The sequence below is a fragment of the Tachypleus tridentatus genome, chromosome 13 (assembly GCF_004210375.1).
Source record: "Tachypleus tridentatus isolate NWPU-2018 chromosome 13, ASM421037v1, whole genome shotgun sequence".
NCBI classification, from domain to species: domain Eukaryota; kingdom Metazoa; phylum Arthropoda; class Merostomata; order Xiphosura; family Limulidae; genus Tachypleus; species Tachypleus tridentatus.
The window spans coordinates 71526464-71548550 of NC_134837.1; the positions used below are offsets into that span (position 1 = coordinate 71526464).

Here is a 22087-nt window from a genome sequence, read left to right on the forward strand (position 1 = left end):
CCCATGTCAAAATCAATATATTTAAAAATGAATACAAACAATGTAGCTCTGTGCTCTGGCCACCAGGGGTATGAAAACTCATTTGTTGTTGTAGTAAGTGCGGAAACATGCCGCTGTGTCACGAGGGTGGGGTACAAATGTTAGGCACTATAAAGAAAAATATATATGTATAAAAAATATTAAAATCCCAAAATCATTTAAATTGAATTCAAATAATGAAACAATTACAATTTAAAAACAAGTTACAACAATTATAATTATCACTTTTTACTGATGTTTATAAATGATTGTTGTCAAACCAATTCAAAGTGTAACACTTCATTAAAATGGTTTTTGGTGAAAGCATAAGAGAAGAACTCTCATGCCAAAATCTGACAAAGAAAACAGTTCTTTCTATTTTCTGGACTCTTTTAGGGCAAGGGCCCGCGGATCCAAGTACGGGAGCACAATTAATAACATGACTTGAATACTGCACAAATAATGTTAGTGAAATCCTCTTCTTCTTCCATCTGTTCTCAATAAACACATTAATATTACAGGCATATTCATTATATACAAAAACTGCGCATGCTCAGTCAAGACCATGAAATGTTCACGTGCGCACAAAACCGAGCTATACACCTGACGACGATATCCTCTCTTCTTCACCTTACAATCTAGCTGATGATCTCGAAGTAATTTGAACTTGTGGTGTTCTAAAAATAGAATCTGATTAACTCACTAGGCGGCTCAACTTTACTGTTTTTTTGTTATTATTTTGTTTTATTTTTTTGGCCGACGTCTGGAAACAGGCTGAAAAATCGATAGTTTGTTCCAAAAGTCTTTATTTTGTATGAATTAAAATAATTTAAATCTAATGGAGCGGAAAACTCTTGCGTAATAAAAGATGAGATTGTGCGAAATAAAGCTACTTTATATATATGTTAGTATAGTCGTATAAAAGCTGCATTGAATTATGAGGTTACTTTACTACCCCTGTAAAACTGTTTTTACCTCGTGTTTCTCGTTGAAACAGTTATTACTGCTACACAAGTATCAATTTCTTCACTTTACCTCAGTTATTACATAGTTATTTATCTATTTAAGGTTATAAATCGAGATGAGTGCCTTAAACAATATTTTAAAAATATTTCAGACACTCCATTTAAATCCACGTGCATAATATGAGAGTAATATTCTCTCTCGTAGTGGGCGTGGTTAAAATATGAATTACTGACTTTGTCAGTTACACGCCAAAAAATATGAGTGTGATAGATGATATTGAGGGATTCGACAGTTATATTAGATACAGTTTAATTTTCCAAGCAATAGGCTGTTCTTATTAATATTTGCCTCAGCTTGATCGTGGAAAGACATATCAGTGAATGTATAACAAAATCGTCACTTCAATAACCTTCTCTATTCGAACGAACTATTTCCAACCAACCAAAGTAAACGTTAAGTACGGAAAATGTTAACAGCAAAGAACTTAGATGTTAGAGCTTTGTGGTACCTTGAAAGCAAATATAATTCAGTACTTATAATGAAGGTAGTGTTGATTTTGTTTTAAACATACTTCAATACTTATAATGAAGGAAATGCTGATTTTGTTTTAAACATAATTTAGTACTTATAACGAAGGAAGTGATTATTTTTTAAAACATAATTCAGTATTTATAATGAAGGTAGTGTTGATTTTGTTTTAAACATAATTCAGTACTTATAACGAAGGAAATGCTGATTTTGTTTTAAACATAATTCAGTACTTATAGGCCTGGCATGGCCTGGTGGGTAAGGCACTCGACTCGTAATCCGAGGGTCGTGGGTTCAAATTCCCGTCTCACTAAACAAGCTCGCACTTTCAGTGGGGAGGGGGGGTTATAAGGTGAGTGTTAATTCTATTATTCGTTGGTAAAAAAATAGCTCAATAATTGTCGGTGGGTGGTGATGACTAGCTGCATTCCCTCTAGCTTTACACTGCTAAAGTGTAAATGCTGATTTTGTTTTAAACATAATTCAGTACTTATAGGCCTGGCATGGCCTGGTGGGTAAGGCACTCGATTCGTAATCCGAGGGTCGTGGGTTCAAATTCCCGTCTCACTAAACAAGCTCGCACTTTCAGTGGGGAGGGGGGGCGTTATAAGGTGAGTGTTAATTCTATTATTCGTTGGTAAAAAAATAGCCCAATAATTGTCGGTGGGTGGTGATGACTAGCTGCATTCCCTCTAGCTTTACACTGCTAAAGTGTAAATGCTGATTTTGTTTTAAACATAATTCAGTACTTATAGGCCTGGCATGGCCTGGTGGGTAAGGCACTCGATTCGTAATCCGAGGGTCGTGGGTTCAAATTCCCGTCTCACTAAACAAGCTCGCACTTTCAGTGGGGAGGGGGGGCGTTATAAGGTGAGTGTTAATTCTATTATTCGTTGGTAAAAAAATAGCCCAATAATTGTCGGTGGGTGGTGATGACTAGCTGCCTTCCCTCTAGCTTTACACTGCTAAATTAGGGACGTCTAGCGTAGATAGCCCTCGTGTAACTTTGCGTGAAATTCAAAACAAACCAAAACCAAACCAGTACGTATAACGAAGGAGTGTGTGTGTGTGTGTGTGTGTGTGTGTTTTCTTATAGCAAGCCACGTCGTGCTCTCTGCATTTACCGAGGGAAATCTAACCCCTGATTTTAGCGTTGTAAATCCGCAAACCTACCGCTGTATCAGCAGGGGACTGTGACGAAGGAAATATTGTTTTGTTCCAGATATAAGTCAGTACGTATAACGAAGGTAATAATTATTTTAAATTATTCTTAAAGGTTTACACTACTTTGTCAGCAGAAAGCAAACAAAGCTTCTTAGTAAGAATCCATTGCGATTTATTTCTAGAAAATATAAATTTTCCACTTTGATTTTTTTTCCCGGTTCACATGAGTAATAAAAGTTGTAAAGACCCAACCGAAAATACACTAGTTGGTTGAGATAGTTTAACGTACCTATGGTAAACAAGTCAAACGAAATAGTCAAAGCAACAATATCTAATAAGTAACAAGTAAAGTCTTGTCTAGCGAGCAGTAACCAAACTAATAATGTCTAACAACTAACAAGTAAAGTCTTGTCGAGCGATTAGTAACCAAACTAATAATGCCTAATAACTAACAAGTAAAATCTTGTCGAGCGACTAGTAACTAAACTAACAATGTCTGATAACTAATAAGTTTGTTTGTTTTAGAATTTCGCTCAAAGCTACTCGAGAGCTATCTGTGCTAGCCGTCCCAAATTTAGCAGTGTAAGACTAGAGGGAAGGCAGCTAGTCATCACCACCCACCGCCAACTCTTGGGATACTCTTTTACCAATGAATAGTGGGATTGACCGTCACATTATAACACCCCCGCGGCTGAAAGGGCGAGCATGTTTGGCGCGACGGGGATGCGAACCAGCGACCCTCAGATTACGAGTCGCACGCCTTAACACGCTTGGCCATGCCGGGCCAACTGATAAGTAAAGTCTTGTCGAGCGATTAGTAACTAAACTAGCAATGTCTAATAACTAATAAGTGAAATCTTGTCGAGCGATTATTAACCAAAGTAACAATATCTAATAACAAAGAGGTAAAGTATTGTCAAGCGACAAGTAACCAAACTAACAATGCCTAATAACTAACAAGTTAAGTCTTGTGGAGCGATTAGTAACCAAAGTAACAAAAAAATCTTGTCGAGCGATTAGTAACGAAACTAACAATGTACAATAACTAACAAGTAAAATCTTGTCGAGCGATTAGTAACGAAACTAACAATGTATAATAACTAACAAGTAAAATCTTGTCTAGCGATTAGTAACTAAAGTAACAATGTCTAGTAACTAATAAGTGAAATCTTGTCGAGTGATTAGTAACCAAAGTAACAATATCTATTAACAAAGAGGTAAAGTATTGTCAAGCGACAAGTAACCAAACTAACAATGCCTAATAACTAACAAGTTAAGTCTTGTGGAGCGATTAGTAACCAAAGTAACAAGTAAAATCTTGTCAAGCGACAAGTAACCAAACTAACAATGTATAATAACTTACAAGTAAAATCTTGTCGAGCTATTAGTAACCAAAGTAACAATATCTAATAACAAAGAGGTAAAGTATTGTCAAGCGACGAGTAACCAAACTAACAATGCCTAATAACTAACAAGTTAAGTCTTGTGGAGCGATTAGTAACCAAAGTAACAAGTAAAATCTTGTCAAGCGACAAGTAACCAAACTATCAATGTATAATAACTTACAAGTAAAATCTTGTCGAGCTATTAGTAACCAAAGTAACAATATCTAATAACAAAGAGGTAAAGTATTGTCAAGCGACGAGTAACCAAACTAACAATGCCTAATAACTAACAAGTTAAGTCTTGTGGAGCGATTAGTAACCAAAGTAACAAGTAAAATCTTGTCAAGCGACAAATAACCAAACTAACAATGTATAATAACTAACAAGTGAAATCTTGTCTAGCGATTAGTAACAAAAGTAACAATGTCTAGTAACTAATAAGTGAAATCTTGTCGAGCGATTAGTAACCAAAGTAACAATATCTATTAACAAAGAGGTAAAGTATTGTCAAGCGACAAGTAACCAAACTAACAATGTATAATAACTAACAAGTTAAGTCTTGTGGAGCGATTAGTAACCAAAGTAACAAAAAAATCTTGTCGAGCGATTAGTAACGAAACTAACAATGTACAATAACTAACAAGTAAAATCTTGTCGAGCGATTAGTAACGAAACTAACAAGTAAAATCTTGTCTAGCGATTAGTAACTAAAGTAACAATGTCTAGTAACTAATAAGTGAAATCTTGTCGAGTGATTAGTAACCAAAGTAACAATATCTATTAACAAAGTATTGTCAAGCGACAAGTAACCAAACTAACAATGCCTAATAACTAACAAGTTAAGTCTTGTGGAGCGATTAGTAACCAAAGTAACAAGTAAAATCTTGTCAAGCGACAAGTAACCAAACTAACAATGTATACTAACTTACAAGTAAAATCTTGTCGAGCTATTAGTAACCAAAGTAACAATATCTAATAACAAAGAGGTAAAGTATTGTCAAGCGACGAGTAACCAAACTAACAATGCCTAATAACTAACAAGTTAAGTCTTGTGGAGCGATTAGTAACCAAAGTAACAAGTAAAATCTTGTCAAGCGACAAGTAACCAAACTAACAATGTATACTAACTTACAAGTAAAATCTTGTCGAGCTATTAGTAACCAAAGTAACAATATCTATTAACAAAGTATTGTCAAGCGACAAGTAACCAAACTAACAATGCCTAATAACTAACAAGTTAAGTCTTGTGGAGCGATTAGTAACCAAAGTAACAAGTAAAATCTTGTCAAGCGACAAGTAACCAAACTAACAATGTATACTAACTTACAAGTAAAATCTTGTCGAGCTATTAGTAACCAAAGTAACAATATCTAATAACAAAGAGGTAAAGTATTGTCAAGCGACGAGTAACCAAACTAACAATGCCTAATAACTAACAAGTAAAATCTTGTGGAGCGATTAGTAACTAAAGTAACAAGTAAAATCTTGTCAAGCGACAAATAACCAAACTAACAATGTATAATAACTAACAAGTGAAATCTTGTCTAGCGATTAGTAACAAAAGTAACAATGTCTAGTAACTAATAAGTGAAATCTTGTCGAGCGATTAGTAACCAAAGTAACAATATCTATTAACAAAGAGGTAAAGTATTGTCAAGCGACAAGTAACCAAACTAACAATGCCTAATAACTAACAAGTTAAGTCTTGTGGAGCGATTAGTAACCAAAGTAACAAAAAAATCTTGTCGAGCGATTAGTAACGAAACTAACAATGTACAATAACTAACAAGTAAAATCTTGTCGAGCGATTGGTAACGAAACTAACAATGTATAATAACTAACAAGTAAAATCTTGTCTAGCGATTAGTAACTAAAGTAACAATGTCTAGTAACTAATAAGTGAAATCTTGTCGAGTGATTAGTAACCAAAGTAACAATATCTATTAACAAAGTATTGTCAAGCGACAAGTAACCAAACTAACAATGCCTAATAACTAACAAGTTAAGTCTTGTGGAGCGATTAGTAACCAAAGTAACAAGTAAAATCTTGTCAAGCGACAAGTAACCAAACTAACAATGTATACTAACTTACAAGTAAAATCTTGTCGAGCTATTAGTAACCAAAGTAACAATATCTAATAACAAAGAGGTAAAGTATTGTCAAGCGACGAGTAACCAAACTAACAATGCCTAATAACTAACAAGTTAAGTCTTGTGGAGCGATTAGTAACCAAAGTAACAAGTAAAATCTTGTCAAGCGACAAATAACCAAACTAACAATGTATAGTAACTAACAAGTAAAATCTTGTCGAGCTATTAGTAACTAAACTAACAATGTCTAATAACTAACAAGTGAAATCTTGTCTAGCGATTAGTAACAAAAGTAACAATGTCTAGTAACTAATAAGTGAAATCTTGTCGAGCGATTAGTAACCAAAGTAACAATATCTATTAACAAAGAGGTAAAGTATTGTCAAGCGACAAGTAACCAAACTAACAATGCCTAATAACTAACAAGTAAAATCTTGTCTAGCGATTAGTAACTAAAGTAACAATGTCTAGTAACTAATAAGTGAAATCTTGTCGAGCGATTAGTAACCAAAGTAACAATATCTATTAACAAAGAGGTAAAGTATTGTCAAGCGACAAGTAACCAAACTAACAATGTATTATAACTAACAAGTTAAGTCTTGTCGAGCTATTAGTAACTAAACTAACAATATCTAATAATTAACAAGCAAAGTTTTGTGTAGCGATTAGTAACCAAATAACAATGTCTAACAAATAACGTCTGGTAGAGAGATTAGTAACTAAACTATCAATGTCTAATAACTAACAAGTAAAGTCTGGTAGAGAGATTAGTAACTAAACTATCAATGTCTAATAACTAACAAGTAAAGTCTGGTAGAGAGATTAGTAACTAACTATCAATGTCTAATAACTAACAAGTGAAGTCTGGTATAGATATTAGTAACTAAACTATCAATGTCTGATAACTAACAAGTAAAGTCTGGTAGAGAGATTAGTAACTAAACTATCAATGTCTAATAACTAACAAGTAAAGCCTGGTAGAGAGATTAGTAACTAAACTATCAATGTCTAATAACTAACAAGTGAAGTCTGGTAGAGAGATTAGTAACTAAACTATCAATGTCTAATAACTAACAAGTAAAGTCTGGTAGAGAGATTAGTAACTAAACTATCAATGTCTAATAACTAACAATAAAGCCTGGTAGAGAGATTAGTAACTAAACTATCAATGTCTAATAACTAACAAGTGAAGTCTGGTAGAGAGATTAGTAACTAAATTAATTATATCTTATTACCAATGCGTACATTTTTTGTGATAGGTAAATAACTTATTTATAACCACATTTATCAATGTAAAATAATTAACGAGTAAAGTCCTATCAAGCGATTAGTGATTAAGTGTCTTATATTTAGTAAATTATTGGCTGTTACGATATATTTAAAGGATTACATATACCTATGAAAATAGCGAATTTTTTTCTGAGAATCAAAGGTAAACAGAAGTTTTTGGTAGAAAATCTGTATCATTTAAATATCTGGTTTGTATTTTATTTTATTTTTCAAATGATACGTATATATATTTGGTTTCTCATGCGTGAAATAATCATACTTTATAAATTTGGAACAGCACAGCTCACCTTACTTATCTATTATAGAATTATGCTAATTATTAAAACTGAATACATATTTACGTTTATCAAAATAACTAGTAACTTAATGGACTTGTAAACAAATGTGTCTTAATTAGTCTTAGGTTACTTTCAGATTGATAGGGGTTTAATATACCTTGCTTGATTGTTTTTGAGAAAGCCACATTTGGCTCTCTGCTGTGTCTATCGCGAGGAATCGAACTCCAGAGTTTAACGCTGACTCTTCCAAGGGACTTTGTTGTTATTATTACTTTTACCAGTACTACAGATGGAACATTTCCGCTTTTAGGTTTTCTTGACTTGAAAGTTTCCTTAAATAAAGGTTTAACCTCTAAGACCATTTAATACAGAGCAAAGTAATAAAAGAAGAGAGAGGTAATGCAGTATTAGGTTTAAAAATCATTAGAAAGAGGAAGCTCTTTTTCTATGTATACAATACGTGCAAGCAGAATAGATAATGTTGTTTTAAAATGAAAATCAATTTCGAATATTGATTCGGTGTAATGTTACGTGTGTCAACATCACTCAAGTTTTCTGAACTGTGTGCTCTGAAATCGTTATTGAAATATGTTTCTAGCGCTTTCACTTTTCAGAGATTTGCCACAATGTTGTTTATAAAAAATGCTATTTTTTTATCTTCCTTTCAATGTAGTTATCGGTTGCCACTGCCCCCTGTTGGAAGTTCGTGCTCCGTAATTTTAGTTATGCGTACAGGGGGTGAGATGAGAGACTGAGTGTCCCCCTTATATCTCCAGGAGAAAAGGAACTGACACCTGCTTGTGTATGAACATGCGCAGAAACTCTTGGTTTACCTCAGTCAGGTACGCTATGAAAATGCACGTGCCTCATTTCCTCTGTACTTTGCATCTGTACGCGCTCATTGCATGCTTGCAGAACTCCATTTCACATTATCCTCTATCACATCAGGCAAGAGAGTTGTGTGGTGTTCTGTTCGAGATGTAAACATTTCATGGTCAGATTTGATTCCCCTACAGAGTGAGTCTTTAAGATATTACCGTTAGAGAGATAAGTGTTCGTATATTGTGGCTGGTAGATGAAGTAGAGATTATATCGTGAGTTTTTTATTTTCATCTTAATGTTCATGTTCAGTCTCTTGTGTAAGCCTGATAATCGTATGATTTGATGCGTAGGTTTCCATTTTTCATTTAATATATGCAATCTTTAGAAACTTCAGCTACTGTGAAGTATTGTTCTGTTCTCAATGTAAATGTAAGAGATATTTTCGATCGCTGTAGGGAACATATATCTCGAACTGTTCCTACGTTAAAACCAGTTGTATGGTTATTTCATCTTATGCTTTCTTACGTTTCTTAAACAGGTAATTCAGTAAAAAACTATGTTACCTGTTTATCAAAGCCAGCCATGGCTCGGTGGTCAATGTATTGGGTTGCGTATCGAAAGGTCCAGAATTAGATACATGATGCCACTGAACTTGCTGTTCGTCTTCAACTACGAACGCGTTATAAAACTTACAGCACACGGCTTTATTTGGTACAAAGAGCTAGGACAAGTAGTTTAGATCGCATTCTCAAACTTACAGACGGCTGTACCCGAATCACGGTGGTTGTCTGGCTTGGTTGTTTGGCCCACGAATGCATAAGGTGTCAATAAGATTAAAAAAATTATAATTCCTACTTGCAGGTTTTGCATAAGGTTGAAAAATTCGGAAATTTGCTTATTACTTAACTAGATATTCAAAATGGAATGTGCTTTTGTCTTTCACAATTGTTCGACGTCACTTTCAATTGACGAATCAACGATGAATTCTGCCGGTACTTAACGCTTCTACACGGTGAGATTCTGCCCAGCCACCCGCTAGTACAGCGGTATGTCTTCGGATTTACAACGCTAAAATCAGGGGTTCGATTCCCCTCGGTGGGCTCAGCAGATAGCCCGGTGTGGCTTTGCTATAAGAAAACACAAACACACGAGATTCTGCCGATACTTACCGCTTCTAGACGGTGAGATTCGGCCAGTACATACCGCTTCTAGGCGGTGAGATTCTGTTGGTATTCAACTGAAAGTTATTTTTGGAATCTAAGTGAAATAACGGGTTTTTTATAAATTGATTCCAATTTGTCTTATGTCCAGTAGTTCTTGACAATCGATTTTATTGTAGTAAACTGTAAGACCAAGCCCTGACAAAGGCCAAGTACCTATACTTCATTCAAGAAGATTTCACCAATGTTAACTTCTAATATCTTATAATCTTAATACTGTAAACTGTAAGACCAGGTCCTGATAAAGGCTGAGTACCTGTGCTTCTTTCAGGAAGATTTCACCAATGTTAACTTCTAATACGTTACTATTTTAATACTGTAAACTGTAAGACGAGGTTCTGACTAAGGTTAAGTACCTGTGCTTCTTTCAGGAAGATTTCACCAATGTTAACTTCTAATACGTTACTATTTTAATACTGTAAACTGTAAGACGAGGTCCTGACAAAGGCTAAATTCATATACTTCTTTCATCAACTTTTTATTAACTGTGGTTTGTTAGAAAACAGTAATAGTAAATATTTATTAATTGTTGTTTGTTTTAAAATTGTAACAGTAAATCTTTACCAACTGTGATTTGTTACAAAACAGTAATAGTAAATCTTTACAGATTGTGGTTTATTACAAAACTGTAATAGACATTTTTTTACGAACTGTGGTTTGGTACAAAACAGTAACAGTAAATCTTTACCAACTGTGGTTTGTTACCAAACAGTAATAATAAATCATTAGCAACTGTTGTTTGCTACAAAACACTAATAGTAAGTCTTTAACAACTGTGATTTATTACAAAACTGAAATAGTAAATATTTACCAACTGTGGGTTGTTACAAAACAGTAATAATAAATCATTATCAACTGTTGTTTGCTACAAAACACTAATAGTAAGTCTTTAACAACTGTGATTTATTACAAAACTGAAATAGTAAATATTTACCAACTGTGGGTTGTTACAAAACAGTAATAATAAATCATTAGCAACTGTTGTTTGCTACGAAACACTAATAGTAAGTCTTTAACAACTGTGATTTATTACAAAACTGAAATAGTAAATATTTACCAACTGTGGGTTGTTACAAAACAGTAATATTAAGTTTTGCTGGCTATCATTTGTTAAGAAACCCAAGTTATTTAATTTAGTATTATGATATTTACAGTATTTTATTGTTTTTTACTTTTTAATATGATTCTTCTATACTCAGTAATCTAACGTTACTATAAAGTAAATATTTGTTCATTATGTGTGTGTTTTTGTGGTGTAATAGCTTACTACAGAATGTTTTAAGTAAGTTTGTTAAGTATATAATACCATTTTAACATTAACTGGTTACCATTCTTCTTTTTATTGTCTGTAGTCTGCCGTGTGAGCGCGCCACCTTCGAACTAGTTATGTCTGTGCACGCGAAAACCAATATGATTCTCTCCGGCACCTGTGTATGTTCTAAAGATCGGAAATTGTGCTGTGACGTGCATAGTGTGTTGTGTGCTATCTGAAACTTAATAGCGTATATGTTACAAAAAGAGTATTATAAATAACAAACTTACCTGACCCCAACTATAGTAGAACCAAATGGTTTTTATGTGTCTTAGATTTGATCTGGCGTTAGAAAAGTTCATTACTAGAGTACTTTAAAATGTTCAGTACGTTACTAAAATACTGTAGAATATTCAGTACGTTAAATAAAGGTTTTTAGACGCAGAACAATTAAAATAACGAGTAGTTGGAGTAACCTATTAACCCAACAAAATTTTGGTTTGTTATGCATAATGTGATTCCAGTACCTTGAAGAATATTGTAAACTTAAAGTATCTGTATTTAAAGTACAATACAAATAGTGCTATATTACATCGATTTTATCATATATTGCAAATATAATTTAATACCATAAAAAACTACCTTAATCCCCACACACACTCTTGTGATTATTATTTATTATTCTGTCTTCCTACGCCTACGAAATGCGGAAATTATTATTTTATTTTTTAAATACTATTGAAATGTTTCGTTTTTGTTAATTACAAATAAAGCTTGTCTTCTTAAAGTAAAAGAAACTCTAGTGATTAAACATCTCACATCAAAATTGAACTCGAATTCATCAGCTATAAAACTTGTTCTAGAAATAACGTCCAGATATAAGTTTAAAATATTTTTCTCTTTGCCCTAATTACAAAAAATACACGTACTTGTGTTATTAATGAACTTTATAGACATATTTAGGTTTATTTTCTCGTCATTTTGGTAGTTATTTTGTTTAAACAAAGCGGAAAGTGTCCACCAAAGTTATATCCTCAAAACCGTGCAAAACAATAGAGATCCTAGTAGTAAGTAGCACAGTGAAGTAGGGAACTAAAATAAAGTTTGGTTTGGTTTTTGGAATCTCACACAAAGCTACTCGAGGGCTATCTGTGCTAGCCGACCCTAATTTAGTAGGATAAGACTAGAGAGAATGCATCTAGTCATCACCACCCACCTTGGGCTACTTAGTAACGAATAGTGGGATTGACCATCACATTATAACGCCCCCACGGCTGGGAGATCGAGCATGTTTGGCGCGACTCGGGCGCGAACCCGCGACCCTCAGATTACGAAGCGCACGCCTTAACACGCTAGGCCATGCCGGGCCCGACTAAAATAAAAAAAAAAAAGTAATAATGAATAGAAAACTGGCCTCACGTAACCACCGTGCAGCAGAAACGGTAGTTTGTGAGAGCTCAATGAAAGTTAGTCAACATAGCAAATAATGTTAGTTTGTTTGGAATTTCGCGCAAAGCTACATGTGAGCTATCTGCGCTAGTCGTCCCTAATTTAGTAGGATAAGACTAGAGAGAATGCATCTAGTCTTAATCACTCACCGCCAACTCTTGGACTGCTCTTTTACCAACAAATATTGGAATTGGCCCTTTAATTATAACGCCCTCTCGGCAAAAAGGGCGAGCATGTTTGGTGAGTCAGGAGTTCGAACCTATGACCAGCTGGCCATGCTGAGCCACAAATAATGCTTATAATATGTTTTTGGGAGGGGCGACTTTATAAACTTTTGCAGGATGGAGGGAAAATTCGGAGTTAAGCCCCACGCTCAGAGAGCAAGAGATCAAGCGCATTTTTGAGCCATTGTTCAACAGAGAGTAAGAGTGACGTCACTTTATTTTTAGAGAATTGTGGATAATTTTTATCAACGTGCTCCTTTTTGATATACTTGTTCATTCCTCGAAGTTTTCCTTCTACGTTCTGTATTATCTCCATTTAACGAAAAACCAGGCAGTTTGAAACTGACAAATTGTACCAGACCTTGCTTAAACATGGCACATACGTTTGCCGTGAACGCACATGCATTTGTGAGAAATTCAATTTATATTAATGTGTTGTTCAGAGAAGACGGAAAAGGAAAAAGATTTATAATTAGACTAACCTGTCAACAGACTAGCTTAATCTGTTCGTTTGATTCGTGCAATATCAGTATACTGTTTTCTACCACCAGGTGGTAAAATATCAGATTTTAAATATTGAAAAGAAATTTGTCACGTGCAATTTTTCATGCACCTGGTGTGTGAATTTATAATTTACTAGACACTACCAACATTATAACATGTGTTTATTGTCATGTTAAGGAGATTATTTAAAAAGTGTTATAAAACTCTGTCCTCCCTCTCCCATGAACAAAAAGAAGATACAAACTCAAATTAATAAATCAGACGTCTGTTAAAATTATAGAAAAATATATGACTTCAGTTATAGATCTCACTATTTTTTTAACTTTAGCAGAAAAAAAGGATATAAGAAATACGTAAACCTGCGTGTTTGGTTTATTTTGAATTTCGCGCAAAGCTACACGAGATCCATCTGCACTAGTCATCCCTGATTTAGCAATGTAAGACTAGAAGGAAGACAGCTAGTAATCAAATGCCACCGACAACTCTTGGACTACTTTTTTAACAACAAATAGTGAGATTGACCGGCACATTATAACGTACCTTCACTACCCTCAGATTGCGAGTTGAACACTCTAATCATTTAGCCATTCCAGGCCCAACTTGTATATTATAGATGATACTTTCATTTACCCTTGTTAAAAATCTTTAGAGTTTAAATATTCAGGTTTTATCATGGGTGTATTTATTAGTGTCAGGCCTCTTTCAGTACCAGAAAGAGTAATTTATATGGTGAAGTTTGTGAAACCTGTTACACTCACAAACTAGATTCTCTCTTCTCAAATACTGATCATGAACCAAACAAATTAATAGTTTTAATAACGGCCAGTAGGTGCTTTTTTTCCAATAATGGCATTCGCTTTTAATTTATAAGTAAAGTGTTTGGTAGTGGGATGTTACGATGGTTGGTGGTTAACATGACGCGAACGATTATGGACAGATTATGTTTTGGATTCAACTCGCTTTCAAGCAATTTGGAATTACGTGTAGCGCCATCTTTTTTTATGACAACTTGTGATCTCTATTACTGTTAGTGGTTAAAATATTACCTTGTGATCTCTATTACTGTTAGTGGTTACAATATTATCTTGTGATCTCTATTACTGTTAGTGGTTACAATATTACCTTGTGATCTCTATTACTGTTAGTGGTTACAATATTACCTTGTGATCTCTATTATTGTTAGTGGTTACAATATTACCTTGTGATCTCTATTATTGTTAGTGGTTACAATATTACCTTGTGATCTTTATTACACAAGGTATTGTGATCTCTATTATTGTTAGTGGTTACAATATTACCTTGTGATCTTTATTATTGTTAGTTCGTACAATAATACCTTGTGATCTCTGTTACTGTTAGTGGTTACAATATTACCTTGTGATCTCTATTACTGTTAGTGGTTACAATATTACCTTGTGATCTCTATTACTGTTAGTGGTTACAATATTACCTTGTGCTCTCTATTACTGTTAGTGGTTACAATATTACCTTGTGATCTCTATTACTGTTAGTGGTTACAATATTACCTTGTGATCTCTATTACTGTTAGTGGTTACAATATTACCTTGTGATCTCTATTACTGTTAGTGGTTACAATATTACCTTGTGATCTCTATTATTGTTAGTGGTTACAATATTACCTTGTGATCTCTATTATTGTTAGTGGTTACAATATTACCTTGTGATCTCTATTACTGTTAGTGGTTACAATATTACCTTGTGATCTCTATTACTGTTAGTGGTTACAATATTACCTTGTGATCTCTATTACTGTTAGTGGTTACAATATTACCATGTGATCTCTATTATTGTTAGTGGTTACAATATTACCTTGTGATCTTTATTATTGTTAGTGGTTACAATATTACCTTGTGATCTCTATTACTGTTAGTGGTTACAATATTACCTTGTGATCTCTATTACTGTTAGTGGTTACAATATTACCTTGTGATCTTTATTACACAAGGTATTGTGATCTCTATTATTGTTAGTGGTTACAATATTACCTTGTGATCTTTATTATTGTTAGTTCGTACAATAATACCTTGTGATCTCTGTTACTGTTAGTGGTTACAATATTACCTTGTGATCTCTATTACTGTTAGTGGTTACAATATTACCTTGTGATCTCTATTACTGTTAGTGGTTACAATATTACCTTGTTATCTCTATTATTGTTAGTGGTTACAATATTACCTTGTAATCTTTATTATTGTTAGTGGTTACAATATTACCTTGTGATCTCTATTACTATTACCTTGTTCTCTATTAGTTTAGTGAGTTACAATATTACCTTGTGATCTCTATTATTGTTAGTGGTTACAATATTACCTTGTGATCTCTATTATTGTTAGTGGTTACAATATTACCTTGTGATCTCTATTACTATTAGTGGTTACAATATCTCCTTGTTATCTGCATTATTATTAGTGGTTATAATACCTCCTTGTAATCTGTATCACTTGTCGTGATTACAATACACAATCGAGGACCAGTAATTAACGTAACCAAGACTGAGTAACTCCTTGATATTCGTGTTTTGATCATTTTATTACATACAGACAAGCCTAGTTCTTGTTGTGGTAGAATACATTTATAAACACAATAACAGTTTTCACGGCTGTACAGCGAAATAGTTGGTAGAATATCAAGATATATATTACAGTATCTGACTGAATAATTATTAACTTTCTCTTATCTGAACAACATACATTAATTGTCACTGATACATTGGCATTTAGTCGAAATATCATCGTTCATATGTCGTTCAAAGACACTCTTTCAGCAGATAGTTGAGAACGTACCATGTGGGTCACTTTTTCAAATAACATTTTTATCCTACAATCTATGTAAGATGTTTGCGATTAGATGTCAATTATTTACACTGTTTGTAGGCCATAGAATCGTCTAGGCATAATTATTAATTCAGTATTTTTAAATTTAGCAATGAATTAATAATTAACCTTAAAGTTCCCTTACACTCCTAACAGTGGCAATGTTCCTGCAACCTATTTTAAGTCGCTTTCTGTCCCTTTCTTCAGAACTGTGATCAATAGATACATAATCTGATAGTACGATTATGTTTAAAAGTGATATTCATGGAAACTGATGTTCTGTGTAACACTTGCCTTATTTCAAGATGTTTATTTCATTATTTAAATTGCTCACGTTGGTACACTGCTTTAATGTTCGTACATTATTAGTCGCGTTAGTCAGACTGGCGTGGATTGGTTGTGTTGTAAATTTTACCTTAAAAAACCAATCAGAAGTGAGAAAGGTTTGATGACTCAAGTTGGTTAAGACTTTTAAATTCATTTCCTGGGGAGAAACAGAGTTTAATGATCATATAAAAATATATTCTGGCTGCAGGAATCAGAAAAAGTATGAAATAGCTAAGAAAGAAGATTGTTCTTACTTACATAATGGAGCAGTTTTAAATTGACTCCAGGTGTCCATAATGATTCGTTTTGTGTAATAACTATTGATAGCGAGTTGTAATTGACCAAAATCCGCACGTGAGTACGACATTCAAATAGAACCACTTTATTCGAAACGTCTCTCCTCATTTAACCCTAATATTTTTACTTGTGCGTGAAACAAATGGGAAATTACTTTGGGCTGAAAGCTTCATCAAAAACGAGCTTTCAAATATATTATTGTAAGATACGTGAATGTGGTGAATTAACAGTATTATAGTAAATGGACAGAATTCATCTTATTTGCTGCTAGCAGAGGGACGGAGCTACGCGTAATTACTTCGACTGTTTCACATACATACATACCTCTAATTTCAGTACGCTGTGCTTTCGCTTTTTTATGCAGAGAGTTTCGGTATATAAAGTTGATCAATAGATAGATAGATGGATGAATGGATATATATAAAAATGATTGGATAAATGGATAAGTGGATGAATGGATAGATATAAAATGAATGGATAGATGGATGAATGGATAGATAGATAAATGAATGAATGGATAGAAATGATGAATAGATAAATGGATAGATGGATAGATAGATAGACGAATGGATAGATATAAAAATGGATGGATAGATGGATGAATGAATAGATATAAAAATGAATGGATAGATGGATAGATAGACGAATGAATAGATATAAAAATAGATGGATAGATGAATAGATAGATATAAAAATGAATGGATAAATGGATAATGAATAATATATAAAAAAATACGTAAAATATAAATGGATAGATAAATAGATAAATATAAAACTGAATACATGCAATGAATAGATAGATATAAAAAATAAATAGATAGATGGATAGATGAATAGATATAAAAATGAATGCATAGATGAATAGATAGATGTATGAATAGATAAAATATAAAAATAGATAGATAGATAGATAGATGAATAGATATAAAAATGAATGCATAGATGAATAGATAGATGAATGGATAGATATAAAAAGGAATGGATAGATGGATAGATAGATGAAAAGATAGGTATAAAATGAATGGACAGATGGATAGATGAATGAATAGATAGGTAGATTAATGGAAAGATAGAAAGATGAAGATATAAATAGATTAATGAATAGATGGATAAATGAATTGATAGATAAATAAATGGATAGATAGATGGGTGGATTTATTGATTGATAGACAGATAGATTACTGTGGAAGTTTAAATCAGTGCCAAAGGTAATGATGAAACTATATTAATCTTATGTGAGAAGATAAAATAAGCTATTTTCTATGAGCCAGGAAACGTTGAAACAGGACTGGAGGTTTGGATAATGTTTGTTATCCTTTAACAAATAGAAATAAACCATTACTCAACGTTATAGTATTCTAGTAGCTTACTATTGGTGAAATACTTGACAGTTGTTAAGGCTATTCAATAAGGTATAGAATGGTTTATTGTATTATATCAAACTTGACTAACTTTTCGATTATAAACACAATGACTGGTGACCATGGCAACAAAACTTTTTGTCGCTAGGGTAACAAATATTTAAGCATTTTTAAACGTCAGACTTCGGCGTTACGATATAAAATTAACAATGATTTAGCGAAACTTAAAAACATGTATCACCCACGTGTAAAAACGGTATAACTGGTAACTGTGATAACAAAACTTCTTGTCGCCACTTCAGGGTACGTTTGGAAATTAAACCCAGTCTACAAAGATCAATTATGTAATGAATATCAGCTTGTTACGGTTTCTTAACAATATAATTAAAAAGATGTCTTGTTTGTATTGTGGTTAGTTGTACACGTCAACAGTTTTAGGGTACAGAAACCCTGAATTAAAGGGGTTACGTATTAAATTACGGAAACTGCTGTTTTAAGTTACCGAAAACGTTGAATTAAAGAGGTAGTGTCATTTGTTTTAACTAGAATAACCTTGTTTCCCCAAATCCTAAATTTTTAAGCATGAACTATCTGATAATTATATTCATATTTTATACACTTATAGCAAAGCTACTAAGACTAAGTGCTACTATCCCTAACCAGATAGATGTAGGACTGACTGTCGATCTGATAATTGGAATATTTTGTGTTATTACACGAATTCTGACCTGGCTTGTCAATTCCTAAAACATTATTTACGACCGTATTAATTAAGTTAATAAACATGTGAGTATTTATTTATAAACAAACGATAATTTTACAAATAAATAGTACTGTTCACATTTTAGCAATCGTAAATAAACTTAACATCACTCTGAAATTTAAATTTTCTATTAATTAATAAATTTGCATATCCTAAAAATATACAGAATTATTGAATACATTATCTCTTTCTCTGCTGGTAATTAAGTTTCTGAACAAAAAAAAATCTTTCGGCAACTGGCAAGTAAAACCTTTTAGAAGTACAATAATTATGAGAGAAATTAACGTTCATAAAGTCAATTCGACCGACCTCGTATCGAGAGTCTGTAGTAATCTGTACTAATTAAAAACATGTTTGGACTCATCTTAATTTTCCTTGTGTGTAAGTTCTAGTCTCTTAGTTACACTACATCTGTGACTACGGTGGCGTGACCATGATATATTATAATAAACAAATTTGATACCAACAACAGCCAGGAATATATGACTTTCAACTGCAGTAATATTAAAGTCAACTATCCATTTTACAGTATAATATCAACTTTTAACATTGAAAATCGTGTAAGGATGATTTATATTTAGCTGTAATATTTCTATACTTTTGTTTCTTTGTTGTTGACATTGCCATCCCTACATTATTTTACATTTACAAAATGTTTTTATTTGTTACGTTCCCCCCTGACGAAACATAGTGTATTATATGAATGTGTTTAGAACATTTAATATTAAGTAAATTGATATTTTGACTTCTCCACTTCATAAATAATATGGGAACTGACTCCCTAAAGACGCCCAATGTATAGTGTACAAGGCATCCAGTATTATACATGTTACAATCATTTAATGTCCATCTATTACTGGCTGGTAATTCATGTTTCACCCTATAGCTTTTAAAAAAATACCAAATTTCTGTACGAAAGCTAACTTCAAATGGTAATGATAACATTGTTTACACTAGAATTATTATTCTTGATATTACTACTAGTTTATAATACTTAGCGACGAGATCGTGCACTGCCCAAAAATATATACGGTGAACCTAGGTTCAAAATGATTTTAATGATAAAATAGTTGTTGAGTTATCTCAACTGGAACAGGAAAAAGAAAGATAAACAGTTTGGTGGTTTGGTATCGTAGTGATGGTTTATTGTTCAGTAGAGAAACAAATGAAAGTGAACGGCAATTATTTTTTCAAAGCTAACTCTCTCCGCAACTGTTGATTTTTTAGCACGTATAATTGTATTATGCCTATTAAGTACCTTTACAATCCCTACATACCGCGTATATTAATTCTATGACAATGTGTACAGTTGACAAGAAGTGATAAACCAACACCGTATCTCAACACACACAGCTAGTTTTAACTGTTGTATACAGCTGATAGGAAGTGGTAAGCTAACATCTCAGTAATATTTCAACACACGTTTCTGGTTTTCGTTGTTGTGTAGGTTTATTAGAAATTATAAAATAACATCTACTTCAATATTACTTCAACACATGAGTTAGTTTTAACGTAACGTGTACAGTTGACAAAAAGTGATAAGCCAACATTCAGTAATACCTTTATACCAGTGGTTCTTAACCTGGGTTCAATCGAACCCCAGGGGTTCGGTGAGTCAGTCTCAGGTGTTGGTGGAGGTCAAGACACATACACTGTGTGTGTGTCCGTTCCGTTCACCCCACTTGTATGATTCGTGACGTCATGCTCCACTTGGCCATCATTGGCTGCAGCTGATCACGTCACATCACTTGGCCTTAATATCTGTGCTGCAGGGAACTTCGTACGCTTAGCAGTCGACTTGTGACTGTAGTAATCGTGCATCATTTGTGATTTTTTCCTAATCTTTCAATCCCTTCATACTAACTATGTCGAGCAAAAACAAAAAGTGGTCGGACGAATACGTACAATATGGATTCACGTGTATAACGGAACATGATGGGAGTCAGCATCCTCAGTGCATGATTTGCATTGCCAAGTTGAGCAATTCTAGTCTAACACCGGCAAAACTAAGAGAACACTCCCTAAAGCTGCATGGAGATGGGAAATACAAGAACACAACGCTTGCTGAATTCAAGGTAAAGAGAGCCAGGTTCGATGAAAAGGCTACTTTGCCTGTTCTCGGCTTTGTACCCATTGATAAACCAATTCTCACAGCATCGTACGAAGTTGCGTACTTGATCGCAAAGCAGGGCAAACCACACACCATTGGTGAAGCACTCGTAAAACCAGCTGCGTTGAAGATGGCGAATATCATGCTAGAAAAAGCTGCTGAAAATAAGTTATCCCAAATTCCTCTTTCAAATGATACCATCAGCAGTAGAATAGATGACATGAGCGATGACATCTTGGCTCAAGTAGTTGCAGATCTGATTTCAAGCCCAGCAAAATGCAGCCTTCAACTCGACGAGACCACCGACGTTTTCAATCTAAGCCAGCTCGTTGTATTCGTGCGCTATGTGAAGAACGACGAGATAAAAGAAGATTTTTTTTTGTAAGCCTCTTACAACAACAACTAAGGCAGCCGACGTGAAGAAACGTGTGGATGACTTCTTCAGAGACAACGATCTTTTGTGGGATATGGTTTCTGCAGTTTGTTCGGACGGAGCTCCAGTCATGCTGGGACGAAACTGGTTTTGATGCGCTGGTGAAAGCCGATGCAGCACATATCATTGTAACGCACTGTGTTCTGCACAGGCATGCGTTGGCAACAAAAACCTTGCCTTCAAAAGTGGCAGAAGTATTAAAAATTGTAGTGGAATGTGTGAACTTTGTGTGAAATAGTGACCTGAAGCACCGCATCTTCAAAGAGATGTGTAATAAAATGGGCTCTGAATTCGAGGTACTTCTGTATCATTCTAACGTTCGGTGGTAATTCCGAGGAAAGGTGCTGAATCGTGTTTTTGCCATGCATGTGGAATTAGCCCTGTTTTTGCGAGAGCACCAACATTGTCATGCAGATTACTTCGAAAAATCTGAGTTCATTCTCATTTTGGCGTACATGGCCAATATCTTCAATGTTCTCAATCATCTTGTTTATTTTTGAATTTTACACAAAGCTACTCGAGGGCTATCTGTGTTAGCCGTCCCTAATTTAGCAGTGTAAGACTAGAGGGAAGGCAACTAGTCATCACCACCCACCGTAAACTCTTGGGCTACTCTTTTACCAACGAATAGTGGGATTGAGCGTCACATTATAACGCCCTCACGGCTGATAGGGCGAGCACGTTTGGCGCAATGGGGATGCGAATCCGCGACCCTCAGATTACGAGTCACACGCCTTAACACGCTTGGCCATGCCAGGCCGAGTTTAATGT

General features: G+C 34.0%; 1 protein-coding gene across 5 annotated transcripts in view; it reads left to right on the top strand.

The window, feature by feature from the left end:
• The first annotated feature begins 8472 nt into the window (after positions 1-8472).
• Positions 8473-22087, top strand: part of LOC143240113 (uncharacterized) — a 72593-nt gene continuing 58978 nt past the window's right edge. For 2 of the 5 annotated variants that reach the window (XM_076482008.1, XM_076482009.1), the window contains exon 1: positions 8474-8737. The gene's annotated coding sequence lies outside the window, so the exon portion shown is untranslated. Of the gene's footprint in view, positions 8738-22087 lie in introns of all 5 variants that reach the window. The other 3 variants (XM_076482011.1, XM_076482010.1, XM_076482012.1) reach the window with 3 other exon arrangements.